Source organism: Dromiciops gliroides, chromosome 1 (genome assembly GCF_019393635.1).
Source record: "Dromiciops gliroides isolate mDroGli1 chromosome 1, mDroGli1.pri, whole genome shotgun sequence".
Lineage (NCBI taxonomy): Eukaryota > Metazoa > Chordata > Mammalia > Microbiotheria > Microbiotheriidae > Dromiciops > Dromiciops gliroides.
In genome coordinates, this window is record NC_057861.1 from 388,316,481 (window position 1) to 388,343,814 (window position 27,334).

General features: G+C 37.6%; 1 protein-coding gene across 1 annotated transcript in view; it reads left to right on the top strand.

The window, feature by feature from the left end:
• The window catches only part of ADAMTS6 (ADAM metallopeptidase with thrombospondin type 1 motif 6), a 349,111-nt gene that overhangs the window by 43,768 nt on the left and 278,009 nt on the right, over positions 1 to 27,334 (top strand).

The following is a 27,334-nucleotide window of genomic DNA, read 5'->3' on the forward strand; positions in this document are numbered from 1 at the left end:
TTAATTTCTTTTACTTCAGTTACTTGATAATTACAAATCAGAAAATGTTCTTATGCACCTCAATCACCTCTCTCATACAAAATGTCATGAACAACATTACATATGAATTTTTTTTGCATTCGTGGCTCGATATATCGACCTAATAAACTTTGGTATCTGTGTCACTGTGGTCTGTTTGGTTCTAATTCTCCTTTAAAAAATTCAGGCATTGTAATGATATAGCAATCTTGGTGTGAGATATCACATATATACTTATGTAATACTTATCAGTAAAATCACTAGAGAAAACGCATATTCTATGCCTTCACCAAAATAATCTTCAGGCATATTGACATGGTGTGCATATGTGTGTTTGTCACACATACACACACAAAAATTTTCCCTTGTGCTCTCCACATTTCAGCACTCTTTCATTGAAGCATCAGCATTTATGATTTAATCTTTTGCATCAAAAAACCAGAAGTTCCACTAAGGGTGAATATTTATAAGAATTCAAATAATCAAATACAGCTGTGCTGTTCGCCACCCCTTACACTGGCTGTTACAAACAGCTGTCTGAACTTGTTATCCTGAATTGGCTCAGCTCTTGCTCTGATCCTCTACAGAGCTTTTCTTTGCCTCTGGGAGCTCCTCCGAGTGGCTCCTTCCCAGCAATAGCCTTTGATGTCTGGTACTTGAACATCAAATTTAATTTTTAAACATTTCTTCTGATGATCCAGACTAGTTTGGAAAATGGTCCCAGGGTTTAATGAGGGCAGAATCCCACAGAGATGAGTGCTTAGACCATTGTGGGTGGGTACTGGAAAATACCCCCATTGGGTGTCAAGGGGGGAGGGCGCCCTTTGAAATTGTTGTTTTTAAAACCCTGAATAGGTTAGAGCCTATTTTGGATTCTGGTCTCTGGGTTAGCAGGGCCACAGGGTTCTTGATGGCAGAGTCCCTCTGGTAGTTACTGCACCAGCTGCTCTTGAGACACCACTTCTTAGATAGGGCTATAACTTTCTCAGGGTAGCAACCTGACTCATTTCTTTATTTCTGATATATGAAATTGAACCTATGTTTAATCAATCATGCTACTTTTAGTGAAGATAATGGTGTGAATTCCACAGCTGGGATAGCATTGATGCTGAAAATTCATTCTTATGACTTACTAGTAAGGTCATGGGTTATATTCCCTTAGAACGTCAACTTACTAGGGAGAAGGTACTCTCTGTATTTATCTTGAATTCTGGCAGAACACATGAATACATGTGCTTATACAGGGGTCAAATTTGGTCCCAGGGATTTAATTGCTTTATGTAGAGAATCATTTGGAATTTTGACCACTTAAAAAGATAGTATTTCTTCCTTTTTTAAAGGTTTAAAAGCATGAAATGTTGTTGTTTCCAATCAGTAGTATCATTCTTGGTTTTGTTTGTTTTAAATTGAATACCAATTTACTGTGTTTGTAAAGCCATCAGATTACACACTGACTAGATGTAGAATCATCTAGAATAATTCTACTGCAGCAATGAAGGATTTTGAAGTATTTTCCCCTCAAAATTAAGATCATGGAAATGTGTAGTGTGTCTCCATCAGTATTTTAAAATTGATACACTATTTCTTCTACAGTAGAATCATCTATTTGACAACTATAGCTTGGGATGTTAAAGTTGGACCTAGAGTATGTAAAATTTGTGAAATTGTAATAAGTATTAATAATGATCTTTCATATAATCTATAAGGATTATACAGACTATTTTTAGAGCACTTTTTTGGTCATTGGTAGTATTCCTATCTCTCAGGGCAAAGTATAATGTCTTTTGATAATAGACTATGATACCATTCCATCATTTAAATCAGGAAATGATTAATAATACATTATTTCCTTGAAATTCTAGGATGGGAATTTAAAGAGTTAGAAGAGTATAGATATTTTTTAAAGTAGGTGTACCCTTGAGAAATTCCATTTGGTAAAAAATGACCACATTAAGTATTTGTGTCTCTGTAATGAAGAAATGTAAATTGTCAGGTAGCATGGGAAGTATTGCCTCTAGTGAGTTTTCAGGGATAGGACCTGAAATTTGACAAATAGTTATTGACTTTTTAAATTTCCATATGAGTTAAGATATTTAGCTAGTAGCTGGTCAGGAAATATCCACCACAAGTTTAAAGTCAAAACCAATTTTCAAATTTGTTCATGGCAGAAATCTTCAAGCAGTCCATTTATAACCTAAAATTCAGAAAGGATTTAGGGGGCTTAAAATGTGTTTGCTTCAGTATTTAGTAGCTAGAATGAACAGACTAATACACACATTTTCTTGGCTCACCCACAGTATAAACTTTTAGAATCATTATTTTTTGCTATGGTCAGGAATATATATTTAAGGTATTAGCAATAACATGTTTGTAAAAATTGAAGTGTTGGAACCCTTAACTCATTAATTATGGAGACTCATTCTGTTGCAATAATGAATTTCCTTTTAAAAATAATTTATTAATGAAAAGGAAAGAAAATACAAATATATATCTAAAATAAAGATGCTAAAAATAAGTCTTTAATGAAAATGAAGGGTACTTATCCTCTTACTGAGGTTATAGCCTGTGTACTTTTATGATGCTGGATCATAAGTTGGTCAGCATTTCCAAAGTCAACTTGTGTTTTTTAGGTGGGGGAGGAGAGATTAAATAGCTGTGTAATTTAGCTACATGTTGAAACTTGGCCTGATTTAATAGGAATTATTTTATTAAAAATGTATTTAAAATGACTAGTTGGTGACTTCCTGACCACATATAATAGGGCAAATTGGAGATAGGGAGTGAACTGGAATATTGCAGATTCTGAATTTGAAAATTGGGAAAGCAATGACTATTTAGTCTGTCTTCTACACCAAAAGGATCCCTTACTCTAAAATACCCTGATCCCTTGAGATCATTTAGCTCTGCTTAAAGACCTTCAAGGAGGGGCAACCCACTCACTACCTCTTGAGGCACACTATTCTATTTTCACACAGTTCTAATTGTTCAATTTTTTTCTGATTATCAAGTCTTAATTCACCTCTTTCTGATTTCTACCCATGGCTCCTGGTTCTTCCCTCTGTAGACAAACACTACAAGTGTAATTCCTTCTCTGCAGTATAGTCCTTCAAAAAGTTGAAGACAACTGTCAGGTCCTCTTAGTCTTCTTTTCTCCAGGCTAAGCATTCCTAATTCCTCAACCTATCCTCATACATCATGAACTCATGGTCCTTTACCATCGTGGTTGTCTTCTGCCTCACAGTCTCCAGTTTATCAATATCATTCTTAATCTGATGCCCAGAATTGAATATAACACTCCAGATGAGGTCCGACAAGGGCAGAGGGCAGGGGAATTCTCCTTATTCTAGGTCTGTGCTCCTTTTAGAACAGCCCAAGATGACTTAGGTGGTTTTTTTGTTTTGTTTTGTTTTGTTTTACTGTACATCATATTGCTGAATGATATTGAGCTTCTTGTCCATTAAATCCCAACCCTCCAGATCTTTTTCTGAGCAATTGCTGTCTTTTTGTGTCTGTGATGCTATTGCCAAGTTGATTTTTGTACCCCAAATTCACAACTTATGTGCAATTGATTTTTTTATACCATAGTGCATGACTTTATATTTATCCCTAATGAATTTTGCAGTATTAGATTGACCCTGATGCTCTAGCTTGGAGGATCCTTTTGGATCCTGACCCTGTCATCAAGTGTGTTAGCTCTCCCTCCCAGCTGTATGTCTTTTGCAGATTTGTTGAGCATGTCATCCCTGCCTTTATTAAGTCATTGATAAAAAATATGAAATGACACAGAGCCAAGTAGAGATTCTTAGGGTACTCCATTGAAGACTTCCTGCTTCATTGACATTGAACCATTAAAATTATTCTTTAATTCCAGACGTCCAACTAGTTCTGAATCCATTTAGATATATTATATCTCTCCATCTCTTATATACTATAAGTATAAAGTATAATAATATAAATAATAATAAATAAAAAATAATATATAGTATAATAGTATAAGATCAAAGGCTTCGCTAAGATTCAGGTAAGCACAATCCACAGCATTGCTGTCTTCTAATGGGTTAGTACTCCAGCCTCCCTTCTTCACTCCATCTGCCAACTTCCCTAGCTTTTTCCAAGTCCCAGCTAAAATCCTATCTTCTACAGGAAGCCTTCCCTAATCCCTCTTAATTCTCGTGCCTTTTCCCTGTTAATTATTTCCAGTTTACCTAGTATATAGCTTGTTTCTATACATATTTGTTTGCTTGTTACCTCCCCCATTAGATTGTGCATTTCTTGATGGGCAGGGACTGTCTTTCGCCTCCTGTTGTGTTCCTGGCACTTAGCACAGAGCCTGACACATAGTAGACACTTAGTAGATGTTTATTGATCACTTGATTGGAAAAAAGAAATGAGGCTAGTTTGACATGACTTGTTTTTGATGAAACCATGATGGCTTTGTATAATCATTGTTTCCTTTTCTAAATGTTCACCAACCATCTCTTTTATTATCTGTTAGAGAATGTTCCTAAGGATCAAAGTCAAGCTCTTTGGCATATGGTTTGTAGACTTTCCCTTTTTTGAGAATGTGGACATTTGCCTTTTTCTAATTTTATGGTACCTCTCTGTGTTCTGTTACCTTTAAAATGTCACATCTTAGCAATCACATCTCTGGTTCCTTTGGAACCTGAGGATGTATTTCACCTGAGCAAGATGACTAAACTTACCATAGACAGCTAAGTGTTATAATGTTTACTAGGCCCGAGGTCAGGAAGACCTGACTTCAAATATGACTTCAGACACTTTCTTGCTATGACTCGTCAATTAAATTGCTGCTTCAGTTTCCTCAACTATAAAATGTACATGGTAATAATAGGACCTACTTTATTTATTTATTTATTTATTTTTTAGTGAGGCAATTGGGGTTAAGTGACTTGCCTGGGGTCACACAGCTAGTAAGTGTTAAGTGTCTGAGGCCGGATTTGAACTCAGGTACTCCTGACTCCAGGGCTGGTGCTCTATCCACTGCACCACCTAGCTGCCCCTAGGACCTACTTTCAAGGGTCATTGTGAAGATAAAATGAAACAGTACTTGTAAAGCACTTATCACATAGTAGGCACTTTGTAAAAACTTGTACCCTTCACTTTGTTCCCTTATCCTCTTTTTCTTTATCTTGGGTGCCAACTCTCTGTTAGTCATAAAAAATTTTTCCCCATAGAACAATGGAGAAGCTAGAAATTCTAAAAGCTTTCTAAGTACTTAGCAAATATAAAATATCAAGTGATTGCAGCTAATTAGCAATATTTATGTAAGTGAAAGGCCTATTGCTTATTGTTTGAGGTTGAACTAAATTTTCTCTTTCAGATGAATTAGTTAGCCAGTATCTTCATGTTTGGTATTGAGACTTATCTGAGCAGTGAAGAAGATTACCTAAAGCATTTCTAGAGGGCAAAAACATGGATGCTTGAAAATAAGCAAATCCATAAAAGGTGACTGGTATCATGGAGTGAAGACTTGGTTTTTATTTGGTATGGTGGAAAACCTATGGGTCTTCATTAACAGCACAGTTACATTGAAGAGCTAAACTTCCAGGAGAAAAGATATGAGAGGATTTCTACTTAAAGTCAGAGTTAGTGACATAAATGAAAAAGGAAGAATATCTGCAAGCAATAAGAAAAAATGCTTCTTCAGTAAGTAGTAATGATATATTGAGTCTTGATGGAAGTTAGAAATAAAACCTGGCCCCATTACACATTCTACTCATCATAGAGGAAAAATGAATGAAAAATACTTCTGTTCTAGTATTAGTTAACCTCCCTTTCCCCTGTCCTTTTAAATCAATCATTTACTTTTCAACTGTAGGTCTCAGAAAGAGTCATAAAACCTATTCAAATGATAGTTTTTCCAGGAAATGTGTTATGTAGTAATAGTTTGGGATTTGGTCTGTTAGAATATTCAGTTGCTATTTTGCTATAGAGCCATAGATGCCTCTGTTAGTAGAGAAGGTTTACTTTAGCCATTTGTGGTTTATAAGAAATGAACTTTGCAAACCTAAATTATTCATAAGAAATATTTAACAACTTATCTGATTGTTATATATATTAAAATTATAAAGAGAACTTTAACGAATTTAAAAAATTAGATGTAGTTATCTTAAGTTAATACTAATGGTGTACCTTATAATGACTTCTGAAAAGCATAGCTTTAGACACATCATTTTTTGAACTGAAATATTTGATAGTTATACATGATTAGCACATCTGAGCAGCATTAAGAACATTAATTTTCTAACCCACAAGCATTTTTTTCCCTTGGGGGTACCATAGAGTAGAGACTGGCTTTGAATGAAGAATGCACTTTTTTTTGTACTTCTGATCTTTCAATTGAATGTCTGGCCTTAACTAAGGCTAGATCATCATTGGCACTAATTTCAAAAATTCATTCTGTTTATTAATTTGTTGGAAGGAGTTTTCAAAGTGATTAGTATTGACTGCAGATGAACTAGCTGGCTGGCATTCTCAGCTGTATGCCTAGCAAGGTCAAAGCTAAGAAGTGACCCTTAACAGGAATTGTCTGGACATTTTCTAATCAATGACAGGTGTGAATATGGCTGAAGGAGTATCAGAGATAGTCTTATTAGAAATAAATATATCACTGCATTAGCTGTCTTGTGTAACAATGAATCGAAAGGTAGCTTAAAATGATTTTGCCTCCAATCAAGTGCTAGATAAAATGTTACTTTTTAGTCAGAAGGTAAAAACGGCATATATCTCATTATTTCAAGATTTTGGACACTGAGAAGCAATTGTTCCTAATTATATAAATATGAATTTAGGACAATCCACCTAAGAAGTAATAATGAACTTGGTATGACTAACTTTGTATAAAGACATTAAAAGTAGTTTTAAATAAATGTGAATGTAGTTTTGTAATTCAAAAAACAAGTATGACAAAGATGTAAAATGGGAGTAATGACAATATCATACATTTATATAATGATTTTTGGGGGTGGGGCAGCTAGGGGTAAAGTGGATAGAGCAGTGGATTTGGAATCAGGAAAACTCATCCTCATGAGTTCAAATCCTGTCTCAGACATTTACTAGCCACATGACCCTGGGCAAGTCACTTAACAATGTTTGCCTCAGTTCCTTATCTTTAAAATGAGCTGGAGAAATATATGGCAAGCCACTCCAATATCTTTGCCAAGAAAACCCCAAATGGGGTCACAAAGAGTCAGACATGACTGAAATGACTCAACAACAACAACATATAATGATTTATAAAGTACTATTACTTCATTTAATAAGCATTTATTATGTCACTGAATATGTGCCATGGACTGCTCTAGGCTCTGGGGACAGAAAGAAAAAAATGGAAAGTCCATGCCCTCACAGAACTTGTATTCATTTTTTGAGAACAATAATATCAAATGTTTTGTTGTCATTCAGTTGTTTTTCAGTCATGTCTGACTCTTGGTGATGCCATTTGGAGTTTCCTTGGCAAAGATCCAGGAATACTTTGCCATTTCCTTCTCCAGATCATTTTACAGAGACAAACAGGGTTAAGTGACTTGCCTAGGGCCAGATTTGATGTCAGGTCCTCCTGACTCTGGGCTTGGTTTGATTCACTGCGCTACCTGACTGCCCACTATACATTTATAGAATGATTTTTAAAGCATTGTCACTTCAGTCAATAAGCATTTATTGCATCCCTAAATATGTGTCAGAAACTATTCTAGGCAATGGGGATAGAATGAAAAAATGAAAAGTGCATGCCCTCATGGTCATCCTTTTTTGGGAATAGCTAAATTAAAACTATTCACAAAAGACATATGAAGTAATTTGTGGGAGATAACAGGGAGGGATGATGGATGAGAATATGCCTCATTTAGAAGGCAGCAAATGAGCTGAGTGTTGAAGGAAGCCAGGCATTCTAAGATGTAGAAAGGAAGTGGCAATCTGTGTAAAGGCTTGGTGAATAGCAGCTAGGTTGTATGGTAACTAGTTAGAATTCTTGAAGACAAGTGATAGGTAATTTACCTGGAAAGATGGACTGGGTTTAGCTTATGAACAGCTACAAAAGCCAAATAGTGCAGTTTGTATTTTTTCCTAGGACAACTGGGAGCCACTGCAGCTTCTTGAGCAGAGGACTAGCCAAGAATTTCCTTTTGACAGGAAGATGGAAGTTATATTGAAGATAGGGGAGACTTGAAAGGGAGACCAAAGAGGCTGTTGAAATAATCTAGGTGAGAGGTGATAAGGACCTGAATTAGGTTATGGTGTGAATAGAAAGCAAGGAATGGAGGAATAGACATGAGAGATATTGTTGAAGTAGAATCCTCAGAAATCAGTTGCACAGAAGGTGAGTGAGAAAGAGAAAGAGAGGAGTCACTGATCACTTCAGTCCTATGTGACTATGGTACTCACTGCCAAAATAGGGGAGGGGTGGGTTTTTTGGTAAAAAGATAATTAATTATATCTTAAGAATGTTGAATTTAAGAAACTGATTGAGATTCAGTTGGAAATGTCCATTAAATAGTTGGTTATATAGGACTGGAATCCAGGAGAGAGAATAAAGGTGGATATAGTGATATGAGAGTCAGAAAGAGAGAGAGAGAGAGAGAGAGAGAGAGAGAGAGAGAGAGAGAGAGAGAGAGAGAGAGAGAGAGAGAGATGGTAGTTGAATCCACAGCAACTGATGGTGAATTGCCCCTTTTCTCTGAAAAGTATGAGTCAGGTCCTTTGCTAATAAAGGAAAGATGATATGGTAGCTTGAAGAGAGAAGAGGTTTGGAACAATTATGATGGAGGGTTCAAGAGAGTCAGTTAGGCAAGAATAATAGAGTTGTTTTGCTTTAGTGGGAGTGATCCAGAGTTGGGATTTGGCAAGGGATGATGATAAATGATTTAAAAGTAGATTCCATTAACATGAATGTCATGTATAACCTATATCAGATTGTTTGCTGGCTTAAGGAGTGGGGAGGGAAGGAGAATGGGGGAAAAATTTACAACTCAAAAAATATCTTTACATGTAATTGGAAAAAAATTTTAAAATCAAATTAAATTTTTTTTAAAAAAGAGACTACAGGACAACATGGAATGATTTAACTATAGGATCAAGATTGGGAAGAGAGAAAATGGACTGGAAGAATCCTGACACTCTATATAGAAATAGGAAATCTGGGAAGAGTGTGAATTTGACCAGAAAGATAATGAGTTTGGTTTGAGAGAAAATGAGTTTGAGATGCCTGTTGGATATCAAATTTGAAATGTTCGGGGCAGCTAGGTGGCGCAGTGGATAGAGCACCAGCCATAGAGTCAGGAGTACCTGAGTTCAAATCCAGCCTCAGACACTTAACACTTACTAGCTGTGTGACCCTGGGCAAGTCACTTAACCCCAACTGCCTCACTTAAAAAAATTTTTGAAATGTTCACTAGGCAGTGGGTGATATGGGATTTGAGCTCAAGGGAGAGACTAGAAATATATCGACATCTCTATCTATCTATCTATCTATCTATCTATCTATCTATCTATCTATCTATCTATCTATCTATCTATCTCCCTCTCTCTATTTCTCTATCTACACTGGCAATTATTGGCATAGAAATGATAATTGAACTCATGGGAGCTGATGAGCTTACCAAGTGAAAGAGTATAGAGAGAAAAGAAAAGAGGGCTCAAGATAGAGCCTTGGAGTGAATTTATAGTTAGTGGGCATTACAGGAATGAAGATCCAGCAAAAGGAGATTGAGGTGGGACAGATAGGAGAAGAACCAAGACAGAGTACTGTGATGAAAACCCTGATGGGAGAAAATATCCAGAAGGTGATACTGGTCAACATATCAAATTCAGCAGAAAAAAAATAATGTGCATTGAGAAAAGGCTGTTAGATTTGATGATTATAAGAGCGTCGATCCCTTTGGAGAGAGCAGTTTCAATTGAGTGATGAGATTGGAAGCCAGCTTGCAAAAGTTTTAGAAGAGTGAGAGGAGAGGAAGTGGAGGCAATGAATGCAGATGACTTCCAGAATTTAGTTGAGAGGGGAGGAAAGAAAATGCTAATTGCTAGGGAGAGATGATATAAACTAGTGAGTAGTTTGGGCTTTTTATGTTGGGGAAGATTGTAAGTGGTAGAGAAAGAACTAGTAGATGGGGGAGATTGAAGATTAGAAAGAGCATGTATGATTTAGGGGGAATCCTGCTGGAGAATATGGGAAAGGATGTGATCAAGGGCACATGTAGAAGGTCTGGCCTTGGCAAAAAGGACCACCTTTTCTCCAGAGATTGGAGTTAAAAGAGGAGATGGTGGGGGAGGATATAATCATTATCAACAAACATTTATTAAGTGCTTAATATATGCCAGGCACTGTGTCAAGTGCTGGAATTACAAATGCAATCAGAACACTTATATTCTAATAGGGAAAGTCAAATAGAAAGAAGCCAAAAGGGGAGAGATGAAGCTACTTAGTGATAAGGCACCATAAAGTCCAGAGTGTAGCTTGTAGAGGAATGAGACAGGGCTGGCCTAGGTCCCCTTTTGAAATGAGGGCTCTGGGAGGAGTCATCCAAACAGAGGGAGGTGCCGAAGGGGTGCAGGGTACCTCTAATGTATGAATTCCGGGGCTGGAGTGAACCTCCAGGAGAAAGATTTCTGGGGCATGGTAGAGAAGTTCCAGAGTGTAAGCCCAGAGAGGAATGAGGATGTGTGATCAGGAGAATGGGAGAACATTTGCATTGAATAGCCTGGATTTTTTTTTTTGATGACCATGTGATTAGAGGTCTTCAATTAGGGATAGAGGGAGGAGGAGAGGATTTTATAGATTGTTTGGGGAGAAAAGAGGTTTGGGACAATCTCTATGGTGAGAGGTAGAGAGAAGTAGGCAGGGCAAGTAAATGTCAACCCTCTGTTCATCCTCCCCAAACCCATTCCCATTTTGCAAATGAGGAAACTGAGTCTTGAAGGGATTATATAATTTGTCCAAGGCCACACAGTAAGTAAGTGGCAGAACTCTGACTGAACTAAGGTTCTGTTATCTCTGAATCTTCCCTTTGTACTTGACATTGGTTAGGCCTTTGTTTTTTGGAACCCACAGTTTGAAGTGGACAGATGTTCAACAATGCAAAATATGTTATTCAGTGCTGGGGAAAAAGACAAAAAGAAAGGCTCCTTGCCCTTCAGAGAGCTTTAATTCCACTCTACTGTTTTATGATCCCTTCAAGGTCTCACACTGGGAAACAGGCTATATGAGGGAAAGGCTGGGTGAACAGGATGTATTTAGTAAGGGGTGGTAAAGCTTATTGGAGAACTGAAAATATTTCATGTATATGAATGGATATTTTTATAAGTGAGGATTAAGTAAATCTCTCCTTACATTGTGCCAGTGGAATGTATACTTCTTGAAGGAGGAAGTTCTGTTTTTGTCTTTGGATTCCCTCTGTATGTAACAAGCTCTTATTGAATTAAATTGAATTCATTGAAGACAGGCCTAGAGAGAAAAGTTTACATGGTAGCCAAGAGGACTTTTCTTAGAAGAGAGAAGGAAGGAATAAGTGTTAATATAGCACTTACTAAACACTTTTTGCAAACATCTCATTTGATCCTCTCAACAATTGGGTTAAGTGACTTGCTCAGTGTCACACAACTAGTAAGTGTCTGAGGCTGGATTTGAATTCAGGTCTTCCTGACTCCAGACCCCATGCTCTATCTGCTTTCTACTATAGCATTTGTAAGACACTGAAATGTCTTGTCAACAGAGGTGGCATAGTATCCCCATTATGGAGTTTTAAAAGAAAGGGTAGTCAGTAATCTTTCTTGGATTTTGGAACACAGCTTAGCTCAGAGGCAGGGGAATGAACTAGGTGTTCACAGATCTGTACAGCTTAATGATTCTGTGATCTATTTTATAATAGGTAAGATAAAAGGGTTGCTTCATGAAGTTACTTCCAAACCTGATGGAAAAGAAGGAAATTCGATAAGGAACTATTGGCCTTTTGATCCCTCATTGTGGCATTTTTTCCCCTTTCTTAACTTCGAAGGATTTTTAATGTTACCTGTTCATAGTGGCCACAGGTATTGGTATCAGTGAGATGTTAATGAATTCCATTCCACTCACTGGTGTTTATGTATTATATACATGAACAAATCCACTTATTTTTTTAAAAGAACTCTTTTGACTTTAGAAAACATGTCAATCTTCTTTATGTGATGCAAAAATGTCAGAAAAGTTCTTAAACTGAATCAAGACCCATAGGAAAACCTCTTTTTAAAAAATTATAAGCTGGGGCAGCTAGGTGGCAAAGTGGGCAGAACACTGGCCCTGGAGTCAGGGGGACCTGAGTTAAAAGGTGACCATAGACCCTTATTAGCTATGTGATCCTGGGAAAGCCACAATATCTAGTGCAATCCATTCTATGCCAACTCACTTCTGGGTTTCCTGGAATACCATCTCTTTTCTTGAAGGTAAGACTAGCAGCTCACATTTATTTATATAGCACTTTAAAGTTTATAAAATAAGCCTTATGAAAATAAAAATAGTTTAAATAATTATAATATAAAAAATAAATAGTTTGAATAATTCCCTGTTTTCAAATGAGAGCACACAAAAGTAAAATGACTTGTCTAGCTTTATCTATACAGCCAGCAAGAGCTGCAACTTGAACCCAGGTCTCTTGACTCCAAGTCCAGGAGCTCTGACCCCACTAAATTGTCTTCTCTTTGGACATTTCCCTAACTCCTTCTCAAATGTGCTCCAAATTTTAATTTTTGCTGGAAGGGACACTGCCTGGGACTTGAAATCGTCAGTTTAACAGGCATTTATTAAGCTACTACTGTATGCCAGGCACTGCGTTAAACACTGGGAATACAAAGAAAGGCAAAAGATAATCTCTGCCATTTAGAAGCTCACAGTATGATGGAGGAATAGAACATGAAAACAATTGTGCAAACAAACTATAGGTAGGATAAATCAGAGATCATTAACAGAAGGACAGCAGTAGCATTAAGTGTGTCCAGGAAAGGCTTGAAGGAATTGGGATTTTAGCTGCGCCTTGAAGGAAGCCAGGGAAGCCTAGAAGTGGAAACGAAGAGGGAGAGAATTCAAAGCATGGAATGTCCTCTCTGTCTCTGTCTCTCTCTGTCTCTCTGTATCTCTCTCTCTTTGTCTCTGTCTCTCTCTCTCTCTGTGTCACTCTCTGTCTCTGTCTCTCTCGCTCTTTCTCCATCTCTGTCTCTCTCTCTCTCTGTCTCTGTCTCTCTGTCTCTCTTTCTCTCTCCAGATTATCTCACTGTTCTTACCAAAACATACTCCTGGCCTAGGAAAGATATTGTCTTGATTCTTAGGACAAAATGTACCTTAGACATTATGAAACTCAAAGGGAACTGAACCTTTAACTAGTTGTGGCCATTAAAGCTACTTGTGTAAGTGATTTTAAAAAATATGTATTAATCCTTTGTTGAATTAACTATCAGGAGGCTTTCTGTAAGCAACCCCAGGCTGTGACTATTGCTTATTTATAATTGTGCCTGCATGCCAGCTTCTCTGTAGAAATCTGCCCTTTTATAGGGAGGCAGGCCCAAGGAAGAATCAGTTGTACACTCTGAAACTTTTTAGAGTACTGCAGAATTTCTTGGGACTTGAACCCTTAAGTAGGATAAACAGGACAACCCTTTGGAAGGGGCTTGTGGATCATGATGTCTTTACTTCAGTCACTTTGAAATATAATAGAAATGAGACCCAGCTGTAAGAAATTCTGTGAAAATTCAGGTTTTTGCATATTGGACCATATCATACACAAAGCAGATATGAAAAATACAGGTGTTAAGAACTGTGCCTAGCATATTAGTCAGCTAGTCTTTAATGAGGTGTGCACCTGGCATGTGGGAGTGATGCAACACACATACAGCTACAGAAGGGGAGTCCTTTAGGCCTATCCAGTAATTCAGTAATGTATGACAGGCCAAAATATGGAATCTCACCTTTATGGAACTTTAGAATTAGGAATTAATTCAGGGCTTATTTATAGAATTTTCTTTTCTTTTCTATTACCCCATTTCTCTCCTACAATCCTTCTTGGTCATTCTCCCCCTTCCCTGCTTCTGTTCTCCTAATACCTATTTCCTTCTACTTTCTTTGATTCTTAAAAATTGAGGAAGCACTCATAATTAATTAGCCATGATATTATGGGAGAAGTAAAGATATTTACTTCCAAAGGACTAGGAAGTCTTGGAAAGTCTGTAATGGACTTCTAAGATGTCAGGGAAAATGGGATAGAAGCATTAATAATTTTTTTAAAAGCTCTTCAGAACAGTAAAGATTTGTTTCCTTTATTTCATAGCTGAGTAAACAAAGGAAGGACCAAGAAGTTTGCCTCAGCTGTTCAGGACTCGAGTTGATAGGCAACTTGATATAGGTTATACATGTGCAATCATGTAAAACATTTCCATATTAGTCATTTTGAACAAGAAGACTCAAACAGAAAAGAAAGAAAGCAAAAAAGCAAGCAAGCAAGCAAGCAAGTGAAAAATAGTATGCTTCAGTCTGTATTCAGACAATATCAGGTTTTTTTTCTATGGTGATGAATAACACGTTTCATCATGAGTCTTTTGGGATTGTCTTAGATCGTTGTATTGCTGGGAATAGCTAAATCATCCACAGTTCTTCATTGTCTAATATCGCTGTTACTGCAAACAATATTCTCCTGGTTCTGTTCACTTCAATTTGCATCAGTTCATGTAAGTCTTTCCAGGTTTTCCTGAAATCATCCTACTTGTCATTTCTTAAAGCACAATAATATTCCTTCACAATCATGTGCCACAGCTTGTTCAGCCATTCCCTAATTCTTAGCCGTCACAAAAGAGCTTGCAGTTCATTTTTGAGGAATGCACTTATTCCACATATTGAATGATACTCATATACCATATCATGATAAAAATCACAGAATCACAGAATTTGAGACTTGCAAGGGATTCCAGTGGCCATCTAGTTCAACCTATTTACTAAGGGAATCCTTGCTAAAACACACCCAACATTTGTCACAGATTCTGGTACTAGCATAATTCTTTCTTCCTTTCATTTTTTATTTCAAAATGAACATTAAAAATCATGTTTCCCCTAGTTTCTATCCTAGTTTTTCCATTGAATGAATTGGGTGTAGAAGGTAAATCATTTGGTGATGAGTGTTCCTCCACAGGTAAGCCCAAGTAACACTGTAGGCAAGAATTACACTACAGACATTTGGTGAACCTCTAAAGGCTTAGTTTTAGCATCTGATGAGGCTTGAAGCAATGGCTAACTTTTTCTCAGTTATTTTCAGTGAAACAACTTACCCTTCTTCAGGATTCTTTAACTGTTCCTGCAGGCCTTCCAGAGATTCAGGACTCATGATGCTGACTTGCTGGCAAATGATACGATGAATCAATATTTTGTATTTCTTCCTTAAAATTGGGGGACACAATTATCTGAGAGGGTAAATGTGGCAATGTAGAATGAAATCTAAATTTCCTCTTGTTTTAGTGATGTTTTCTCCCAAATTAAAGGACATGGATGAATCCTGTCACATTAATAATTCTTTGAGGAAGGTGTTAAGAAGTGAGACTTCACTGGTAAGAATTATAGTCACCCACACCTTGGCTGTATTATTCCCCTCCTGTTCTATGAAAAAGTGCTTCATCCTTGAATTTCAAGGTTGATACTGTTTGAGCTCCATGAATATACTGTTGAGATGCTGAATGTGATGGTTCCTAATTATGTTTGGAAAATTTCAATCCTTCAGATTCAAGGGTGCTTTATTTTAACCCCAATTAGTATCTTTGGGTCCAGGTGTCTTCCCTCCAGGAATCCTATAAGCATTGGTTTTAATTGTGCTATCAGTGCTCCACTAATTAGTGACCTAATTAGGCATTCCCTAGCACGGTGGCAGAAACAACATTCGAGTAGCCAAGATGATAGTCAATCTCATACTCCTTTTGGCTTCCTGTTTCCCATTGGCTGTGTTTCTCCCAGGGCCTCTTTCTCACCTTCTCAGCTGCTTTTCTCCTTCATGTTTTGATTGCACTTCTTAGTTGGTCTCCTTGGGAAGAAAGCTTTTCTTCCTTTTTGGAGAAGTGTCGAATTAATGGGCCCCTTGGATTTTACCCAGTCTCTATGGGAAGCCTTCGAGGTTGCCAGATACTAAGGTATTTTGTTATATAGCAGGGAGAGACCCCCAGGAAAATCAATTACATTTTAAAAAAATTAAATAAGCTATTTAGCACTTTGAAGAAAAAAATAAAGCACATTATCTTCCCAGCTTGGAGGAGTATGTAAATTAAGGGGCCATTTTGGTTCTTGGCAGACAAATGACCCCCTGAAGCCCTTTAAAACTGTTATGCCTCTCTTCCAGTGGCATGTAAGAAACATTTGTTTTCTAATGGAGATGTCAGGGGCTCAGTAGACTGATGATCATATTCAGGGGCATGAATGTTTCTCAAATAAAAGGACACTAAACACAAACACTGTCCAAAATCCCTGCTTAGGCCAGCTTCCTAAGTGGGAATAATGGAAGCAACATTTTGAATCTACTTTGACAAAATGGTTTTTGGGGTTTTTTGAAATGAACCCTTTGCTTTTCAAGTTCTTTTATTCCCAGTAAGACACAATTTCCTGTTTCTCTCTAGTAGGGGAAAAGCTTGGATCATGCCCGAACAAAAAGATTCTGTAGTACCTCTTTTTGGCCATGGATTGCAAAGCAAAGTTTTAATGAATTATGTTTCAGTGTTTTAGAAACAGGCTATTTAAGCTTCCCTAAAACAGTTCTACAAATTAAGGAAAGTGTTTCTTTGCAAACTGAGTTTTGACTGCTACATTGCCAAATTTACATACACTTACCTCCAGGTAGCTGGAATTGCCCATCCCTCTTTGCATCTCCTACAAAAGTGGAGAGCTCACCCCACTTGCCACCACCATGGAGCCTGCTTCTTGTTTTATAAATGAGTAGAGTTAGCCAGTTGTAATCAGCACTAGCATGAGTAAGCGGAACATTTCCGGAGGAAACAAAAACATCAGAAGATTGAGGGGAAGTTTGACTGAATAAAGCTTGAAGAGACTATAGAATTATTGTGTTGGAAACCGGGTCTGTAGAGTGGCTTGATTTAGCTGACTTACTTTCTTATATGTGAAGATATATATAAAAAACATTGAAAGAGGTCGTAATAGGTAGCAGAAAGGAAAGGAGAGAAAGGAGTGACATGATAAAGCTAGAAATGACCGTTTTGTTTCTTTGCTCGTTTCATTTCAGACACAGCTTTTTAAATAAATTCATTGTGGAACCACAAAGAATTAGCTGCTCATATTTTTGAAGCTGCATCTATATGAGCACAACACTGACTATTATTAATATTACTAGGGAATCTTTCCAATTTTCAAGATGCAGGCAGGAGGTCAAATTCTTGGCAATTGCTGCTGGTTCTCCTTGTCACTGTCTTCAGAACGAGAAGCTTTATATTTAAAACTGGAACAAGGCTACATTTCAACATGGGGATGAGAGAGGGGGCTACTTGAGGGTGATCCTAGCATTGATTAGACTTATTTCTGGGTCTAGGGATTCCACTTCAGCCATACTTGTGGGCATGTGGTACCTAGAATAAAGGACCTTTTAGAATAAGTTTCTATACCACAGGTAATGTTACTGTCAGTCAGATTCATTTAGAAATGCTTAACTGGACATTTGAGGTACTTCCTATTGGAAGAGGATGGGAAACAATGGAAATCTGGAATAGTTTCCATTATATAGTGGTCTGGAGTCATGGAGGTCCCTGAGGTGTCATCATCCATTAGTGAAAATCTACTAGTTACAAGAAACTTAAAGGAAATGAATTTGAGATTTCTTTGGTATAGGGAACTCCCTCTGCTAAATTATAGTTCTCCTCTCTGCTGTTTATACCATTAGGGAGCTGCCTAGAGCCCTGTAATGTTAAGGGATTTGCCAAGGGTCACAGTGCCAGTAAATGCCAGAGGCAAGACTTTGGCTTTGAGGCCAACTGTCCAACTGCCTCTCTAAGAAAATAGATGTTGGAGGAGATTAAATCTCTGTATGGAGGCACATTGAATGATCAGATTCTCATTTTAAAATCAGCCTTTCTCCTCCACAGAAGAGTCATCTGTGCTTTCCCATTCTTTGCTCTGTGTTGTCTCAGTTGTTGTTACCTTTATCCTCATCATTCTTTATATCCATTATGGTGAACTCCTGGTGTGGAAATGGCCTCCAATGATATAGATTGGAGAATGATCTGTAATTTATTGTCCTAAAGAGCTGTCTGACTGTAGTAAGAGATTAAATGACCTGCCCTGTGTCACATAGCCTGTATATGTCAGAATTCATATTTGAGCCTGTAGCCAAGGTAGCCGCCTAGCTATTGTGTTACACCCTCTCCAATGATTATTTCTCTACATGAAATGTTGGTGTACTCCATACTTAAAATTACAACTCAGAAATCATATGGAAACTTCAAACCCTTCAGTTCTGGAAGTATCACTTGTCTACTGGTTTACTGCTGGACATTAGTCATCTACCTAAATTAGGTAGGGATTTGAATAATTCAATCTCTAATAATAACCTTTAAAACCTACCTGTCTGGGGCCATTCTCACTCAACTGTGGGATCAGAATCCTCTCTTTGTTTCTTCCCCCTCCCCCACAACTATTCTTCTCAAAATGAAAATACATAGATATGAACATGTCACTGTAGCCCACTTTAGTTCCAATGATTTTTGTCCTTTTAGGGGAAATTGGACACATAAAAAACATGTAAGGCCTTTGTGGCAAGCCTGTGTATGTGCGTGCCTGCATGCATATTTGTGTCTAGCTTGTGCTACTTCTTGAGTCTTTTATTCCTTCCCTCTTTCATCATGGAAATAATGGAAGCAACCATTTCATCAGTGGTGACTGCCATTTCCAAATACCTTGCTAGACAACCCCTCTCTAAGGAGCTTCTCTTTTCTTTTCTTTTTTAAATTGTGAATTTAATCATTGTCAACAAATACAATAAAAGACTAAAAAAAAAACCCAAACCCTGACCCAGTACCTGACCTCAAGAAGCATATATTCTAATGGGGAGATAGCATTTAATAATTAAGTTCATACAAGATATGTACAAAATTGAAGAAGATAATTTGAAAGGAGAAGGAATTAGCATTTGGGGGAATCAACAAAGGTCTCCTGCAGAAGATAGGATTTTGATCTGAGTTTTGAAGCAAGCCAGGGAAACTGAGAAATAGAAGTAAAGGAATAGAGCATTACAGTCATGGAGGACGGAGGAAAATGGAACGTCGTGTGTGAGGAGCTACAAGTAGGCTCTTTTAGCTGGATTATAGAAACATGGAAGGGAATAAGGTAATTATTTTGTTTTGTTTGGGTTTTTTTGGTGAGGCAATTGGGGTTAAGTGACTTGCCCAGGGTCACACAGCTAATAAGTGTTAAGTGTCTGAGGCCGTATTTTAACTCAGGTCCTCCTGAATCCAGGGCTGGTGCTTTATCCACTGTGCCATCTAGCCACCCTGGAAAGGAGTAAGTTATTTAATTTTTGTTTTTGTTTTGTTTTTTTGCGGGGCAATGGGGGTTAAGTGACTTGCCCAGGGTCACACAGCCAGTAAGTGTCAAGTGTCTAAGGCCGGATTTGAACTCAGGAACTCCTGAATCCAGGGCCAACGCATTATCCACTGCGCCACCTAGCCGCCCCCAGGAATAAGTATAAGAAGAATGGAAAGTTAGGAAGGGATTTAAATGTCAGATAGAAGACCTCAGATAGTTTGATCCTAGAAGTAATAAGGAGCTCCTGGAGTTCATTGAACAATAGGATGGCATGGATAAACCTACACTTGAGAAAACTCACTGTGGCAGTTTAGTGGAGAATGGATTAGAGTGCAGAGAGATTTGAAGTGATCAATTAGCCAGTTGTAGGTAAGGAGGTAATTGAACATCAACCATCAATAGATGAAGGCGAGAGGCAACCTTTACAGTTGGAGACGACCAGAGTTCCCAGGTATGTTCAGATGAACACCAGAAGGGAGAGTCTCCACTTTGGAGAAGGGACTATGAGAGGAGCCCAAGCCTTGGCCTGGGTGGCCAGAAGACACAGATTTGGAAAGGACAATGCAGTTCTGAAGGAAAATCTAATGATGCCTGTCCAGCAGCAGATAGATACCATCGGTAGAAGACTGCTATGGAGCATCAGAGGCATTGGTGTAGTCGATTGCATGAGTACCGTATCTATATTGATATCACTACTTAGGTGTTATGATCAACACACAATCTCACTCAATCTAATTGCTAGTCTTTGGAAATGGAAAATGGAAAGTGGTGAATTTGTCTTTTAAAAGGATGAAACATTGAACTCAAATAGTCAGTCTGACGTTTTTAAAATGCTATTTTAATTTGGATTCCCTATTTGGGCCTATTTGCCTTTTACATACTAACAATAGCTTATATGATCAAGCACATCACAATAAATGCATTATTTTATTTGATCTTCACAACAGCCCTATAAAGTGGATAGTGTAAATATCATTATCACCTCTTTACAGGCAAGGACACTGGATTCGGGGGAGGTCAACAAGTTGCTCAAGATCATACAGCTAATCAATGGTAGAGCTGGTGCTTGAACCTATTTCTTCTGACTCAGTCTAGTGTTCTTTACACTAAACCACACTATGTCTCATGATAAGAGGTGGCATTTATATGGCTTTTAGGACTTGCAAAACACTTTACAAATATCTCATTGGATCCTCACAACAACCTTGGGAGGTAGTGCCATTATTATCTTCACTTTACAGATGAGGAAACTGAGGCAGTCAGGTTAAGTGACTTGCCCAGGGGTCACACAGCTAGTAAATGCCTAAGGCTGATTTTGTCTAAGGTAGCCTTTTCTGATTCCAGGTCCCACCCTCTAACCATTGCAATGCGTACCTGTCTCCCTGTGGTACTAATTAAATAATATATTCATTGTGGGCATTAGGCTATATCTCATATTAGGTTACAGAACTTAGCCTTCTGTGTCCTGTGTATTCTATTTGTATGGTTATTGTTGTTATTATTATTACTATCTAGTTTAAGAACTAAGAGTACTGGAGAAGCTAAGGTGCGTAGAAACCTCTCTCCTTCCCTTCTTTTTTTTTTTTTTTTTTTTAGGCAATGGGGGTTAAGTGACTTGCCTATGGTCACACAGCTAGTAAGTGTCAAGTGTCTGAGGTCGGATTTGAACTCAGGTACTCCTGAATCCAGGGCCGGTGCTTTAACCTCTGCGCCATCTAGCTGCCCCTCTCTCCTTCCCTTCTAATAACACTTTTTATTTTTCTAATAATTCTGTTAAGGTGGCTAGGTGGCTAGAGCTGTACTTCTCTTCAGGTGAAGTTGTTAAGGCCCTGGGCCTGGAGTCAGGAAGACCTTAGTTCAAATGAGACCCCAGGCATTTACTAACTTGTGTGACCTGGGGCAAGTCACTTAACCTCTATCTACCTCAGGTTCCAAATGCAAAATCAGGGTAATAATAGCACTTACCTTGCAAGGTCATTGTGAGGATCAAATGAGGTGATATTTGTGAAAATGCTTATGTGCCTGGCACATAGTAGACACTATATAAATGCTTATTCCTTCCCTTCCCTAGGAACCTACTTTTGAAGTATATCTCTCAAGTCAATTAAAGCAGACAATATTTCTCTTTCTAACCTGAATATTCTTAGACCACCTTGATTTTTCCAGGTCACATCCAAGGCACCATGGTACAGAGGGAAGAAATGTTTGATTTGGAATCGTAGGACCTAAATCTGAATCCTGAGTCTTCTACTTGCTACTTGTGTGTCCTCATCTGAAAAGTGAAGTAGTAGGGCTTGATCTCTGAAGTCTTTTCTAGCTATGAATCTAAGATTCTTTGTCCATAACATTAACTTCTTGCAATTTTGCTGTTTCCCTATAGGAACTTGTTTCGAGTTCCAGAACCTTTCTTTCTCTACTTTTAAGCATAAACATATTTATTACCTGGCTTTTAAGGTCCCGTTTAGATTAATATAGCTTGTGATTCTACATGGACTGTTTCATTTTTCTTAGCAACTCCCCTAAAGTGATCACATAAAAGACTTTAACATTTCCTAATGAGGTAGGGGGGGTCTCTTTTACCCCTGCCATCACATTACTTGTCCCTAGGATTGGCCTATTTAACTTTAGGCAGTAGATGTTTTCCTGTAAAGTATGTACGTGTAAATATAAATGATTTTAATTAATGTACCCACTGTTATAAAGGAATCTTCTTTTAAAGCAATGACTCATTTCATAATGTATACATATTAATTTGATAATATAAATCATGTGCAAATTATCTTTCTGTATTATGTTTAGATTTTCATAGGTAAGATTTTCTTAAAGCAAACTATCCTTTTATCATCAGATAAACTTACTTCATTCTGTCCTTTCCAAGTCTTATTTTTGCATGGAATAACTACTATATTATTTTTCATGTCCTCTTTCATGAGGCACTGAGGTGGAAAGAACATTGTACTTGGAGTCAGGAGAACATGTGTTGAAGTTCTATTACATTTATTATTAGCTGAGCAACCTTGGATGATCATTTCTCTCTGAGCCTCAATTTTCTTGATTTGTAAAATGGGATTTATAACGTTTTCATTAACTATCTTACAGAGTTCTTTTGAAGGAGTGCTTTGACAGTCTTAGTGCAACAGACATATGAGTTCAATTAATTTAAGTTATGTCATTAAAACTGGAGAGAGTGGAAACTGTATTTTGTAGTTCGGTGCTTCCAGACCACTGTGAACTACTTAATTCAGGACAGGTTTTGACCAGAAACCAGGAAGATCCTAATCAGAGCTGACCAGAATTGGTAGCTGCCTACATGGTATAATTGGAAGGATGTTGAAAGGCTACTTTGCACAAAAATATCCCCTCCACATGCCTTGTCATGGTACCTGAACTTCTTGTGTAGTTCCTCATTTGCATCATTGAAAGCCCCTATAGCCCTAGGAAGAAGTAACATATTAATCTATCATCAACTATTAACACCAGCTCAAACTAGTTTAGTTTGGTTTATTTTCCATCACTTGCAAGGTCGTAAGGTAACATGACACAGGACAGATAAAGAGGACATTAGGAAAGGCTGAGAATATGGAACATCAGGAAGGCATGGCAAGATGAGATTGGACAGGTTGGTTAGGAAGCTGGTAGGTAGATGGCTTATATATCCGATTGAAGAGCATGGAATGGATCTGATAACCATTAGGAAGCCACTAAAGCTTCTTGAGCAGGAGTGACATGGTGAAAATGATTATTTTAGGCTACTCTGGTTTCAGAGTGCAGGAAAGAAAGGGATATTGGAATCAAGGAGATGAACTCAGAGACAGTAACTCAGGAATGGGCTACTTAATTTGACTGGTCTTTTGCCCTTCATGGCATAATATGGAGTCATAAAAAATTTGAGAAACCCTAGTTTAGTGCTTCTTAAATACTCAGTTTTCAAGGTAGGCTAGTAATCTAGTAAAAGATCTTTTTTCATACTTTTCTTGTTCCATGCATAGCATTCACTTTTTTTGTTAAAAATTAACTTTGTGCATGAGTCATGGCCTCCTTTGACAGTCTGGTAAAGCCTCAAGGCCCCTTATAAGAATAATATTTTGAAATGCATAAAATACAAAATATTGATCACAAAGGAAGCCAATTATATTGAAATATAATTACCAACATTTTAAAAAAATCATGTTTGCAAACCCCAAGTTAAGAACCCTTGTACTAGGAGCACGTTGTACTGAGAGAGAAGAGACAAACAGGCAGTAAGACAGCATGTGGTTTATTTCTTCCTTGCCCATGATGATGCCTTCCAGTGATTTGTTCCTTAGTTCTTTTGACAGTTAATAGCTTTCTGTGACTTGGTGTTTGTATTTGTCCTCAGTTTAGGTTAGGGATTACTGACCATATATCAACCAAAATGCAGAATGTTGTTGTGGCCGAAAAATGTGATTCACTTCTTCTCATCAGTTGAAAGCATCTGAGAACAGGAGGGACTGAGATTTAAAGGGTAAAATTTCTTGCCTTAGGTTACATGACTTGTTAGTAATTAATGCTCATCAACCATTGACTAACTAGTCAGCCCTTTGGAAGCAATGCAAGTATTTCTGAGTGGCAAAAAAAGGTAATCTGCGACACTGGCCTGAAATGTTGAATATAACAGTTTAATGAGAATCCACAATTATTCTTCTGCATAATTTTTATCTTTCCCTTGAGAACATTGACCCACTATCAAAAGGACACATGCTTTGAACTGTTTTTCCTATGGTGGTGATTTATCCATGATCGACTCACACATTGGTCTATTATACTCACTTTATTTGTAAGATGGTAGACTGTGAAATTATTGAAATTTGCCTGTGATGGGATTGGACCTGAGACCATGCCTTTGATGGTAACACCATTTTCTAACCCAGGGATGTCAAACTCAAATAGAAAAGGGCTACTAAACCATACATGAGGATCCCTATAGAGATATTGACTTAGTATTAACATTATCTAAGTTTTATTGTATTTTTACCTATTTTGTTAAATATTCCCCAATCACATTTTAATCTGTTTTGGCACTAGGGAGGTAGCCAGTTTGACACCTTTCCCCTAACCCGATAAATAGCTATAGATAGTCCTTCCTAATCAACTAGTTCTATGCATTTTTGCTAGTTGGCAAACCAATGCTTTTGCTCACTGATGATTTTTAAAAATAATCTCCCCTGACATTGTATCCTAAGACCAAGAGGTCTTTCCATCTGCTGCTCCTGCTGAATCATCCAATAGATACTGTTTCCTTCTATTGTTCTTTGAGAGTAGAGACCATCTTCTTTTGGTCTTTTGTATCCTCAGCACTCAGGACAGTGTTTTTACTCATAGTAATTGTATAATAAATTCTTTTTTCATTTATTCATTCCTTGCTTTGAGACCAATTGTGTCATTAATAGATGCGAGATCTGGATCCAAGATTGAGATGTGATTGAATAAAGGGCAAAATCACCATATGTAAGTATGTTCCAGGGCCCTGGCTAATGTAAATGTAATTTACACGATGGAATCATCAATACAAGTGTGCCTGTTTCTCGGTTTCTTGCTCTCTTAAAACTCTGTGGTTGGGGCCTAGCATTGGGAAAATTGTTGCCTGTAGATTCTGTTAGCTATATCCATGTGCACTAATAAGAGCTTCTATTTATATGGTACTTTACAGTTCGCAGAATTCTTCTTTTGCCACAGCATCATCAACAACAACAAAAACCAACTCGGAGACAGCCCATCCTTTTTCATGGGCCAGATTCAATATGCAGCAGTAATGGAAATGGAAATCATTGGCTCAGGAAAGCCCAGCCCTCTTCTTGTCCTTTTCAAGGGTCAAGCAATTTGCATCCTGTTAAATGATTTGCATCCTGGTGAGATCCAGAGATGCTGGATCTGTGCTCCTCTTTGTTTCTTCATTCTGTACTCCCATTTTCCAACATCAATTGATGGCATTAGACATGTTCTAATCCCCAGTTAAAAAAAAAAAGGAACAAATTTGGTGCATAAGTGAATGAGGGTGAGTCCATATAGTGCCTTTACATAAATGGGCTTCTCTGACTCAAAGTGCCTGTTTAATTGACGGCCCTTCTGTGGCCTGCTCTTCATGAATTCAGTTGCAAGGCTTTGGAAGGTGGGGCGGGGAGGGGTGATGGTGGTAGAGAATGGGTTTGGGAGGCTTTGATTTCTTTTCTTTTCACCGTCTGTGCTTCAAAGTGGAATTTTCCTTGCTTGATTCAGTTCAAGGGGAGAGGGGTGGAGATGAAGGACGAAAAACAAAGTAAGCTGGGTTTTAAAAAGAAAAAAGCTTAAAAAACAATTTTGACCTCTTTAGTGTGATATTGTTCCAGTTACACCCTGGGATGAGGTAATTCCTGGTGAGTTATTTATTTCTTACAAATGCTGCTGATCTCTTGTTATCCAGATATATAGCAAAGCACAAGTTAATTTGAATGGTCCCCAATTGTACAATCACTTATGGAGACTTGTTCAGTACTGGCTATAGCTGCCTATAGTGGGAAAGTGGGAAGATTTTGAAGAGTTTGCCTGAGTTTGTCCAAAGCGAGAGTTGTTGTAAAAATTCACAGCCAAGTTGGTAAAAAATGAACATTACTTGATAATTTGTATGTGGCTGAAGCTGGGCAAGGACCCCAAAGTCATACAGACCTCAAGTTGCATTTGTGCAATATTTTGGCATGCTTTCCTTTGGGTAATTTTTCATCCTGATAAGAATTTGAGCCCGATATTAACTAGAATAAAATCCTCAGGAATAACTTTTTAGACTTAAAAACACACAGCTAAGCTTTTCCTTGCTTTTGCATACATTTGAACATGGTACAAAAGAGTACTGTGCTTTGCAATTTGACTTGTCTGTGACTTGGGCAAATTTTGCTGTAGTTTCTCCTGAAAAATAGTGCTTCCATATTCAATAGAGTTAGGAGAAGTCACTGTCAAAGCTGTCTTTTTGGGGAGGAAAAAAAAGTGGAGGATTCCAGTTTACTTGTTGATCAAATCGTTTACAAAAACTATTTAGGGCTGAGAAAACAAAACGGTCTGAATTTTGATTATGTTACATGGAATCTTAGTGACAACTGGGTTCACATATATTAAAAAGAGCTCATATTTGTAAAGTATAGCTCCAGGTGGTTTGGCTACATAATTAATTAAGGTTTTTCAAGAGACTACTATATGCAAAATAAATAAAACAGTCCTTTCTCTTAAGGGACATCTTGTGTGCAGAAATTATAGTAATCTCTTAAGTTTATTTAAAACAACATCTTTTTTCTGATTAAGTATACTTATTAATATAAATTGCTTTGGAGGCATCTTAACTTGAAAGGAAACGCTTTAAAAGTAATTCAGTTGCATTTCACTATAGAGACAAACTTAGCTATGTTTATGGTTCTCCGTAATGAGTTTAGAATAAAGTATCAAGACGTACACACCTTTTCATTTGAAACTAATATTTCTCCCAGATATAGGCTTAGTGGTGTTGAAACAAGGAGAACTCTTATTTAGAAAGTACCCATTTTTGAGTAGCTCACTCATTGCCAACCAGGATAAGGAAATTTCATAATAATTAGAAAGTAGACCTAGGTTTTCACATGTGTATTGTTTCATACTGTCTGGATTATCTTGGGGCTGGCTGATCTTTGGAAGCTACACCCTGGGATGAGGTAATTCCTGGTGACTGGCTTTAGAAAAATTGGAAAATAATTTGAGTTGTTGTGCCTCCATTTCTCCATGTGTATTATAGGTACCCTCAACTTTCTTTGAAAG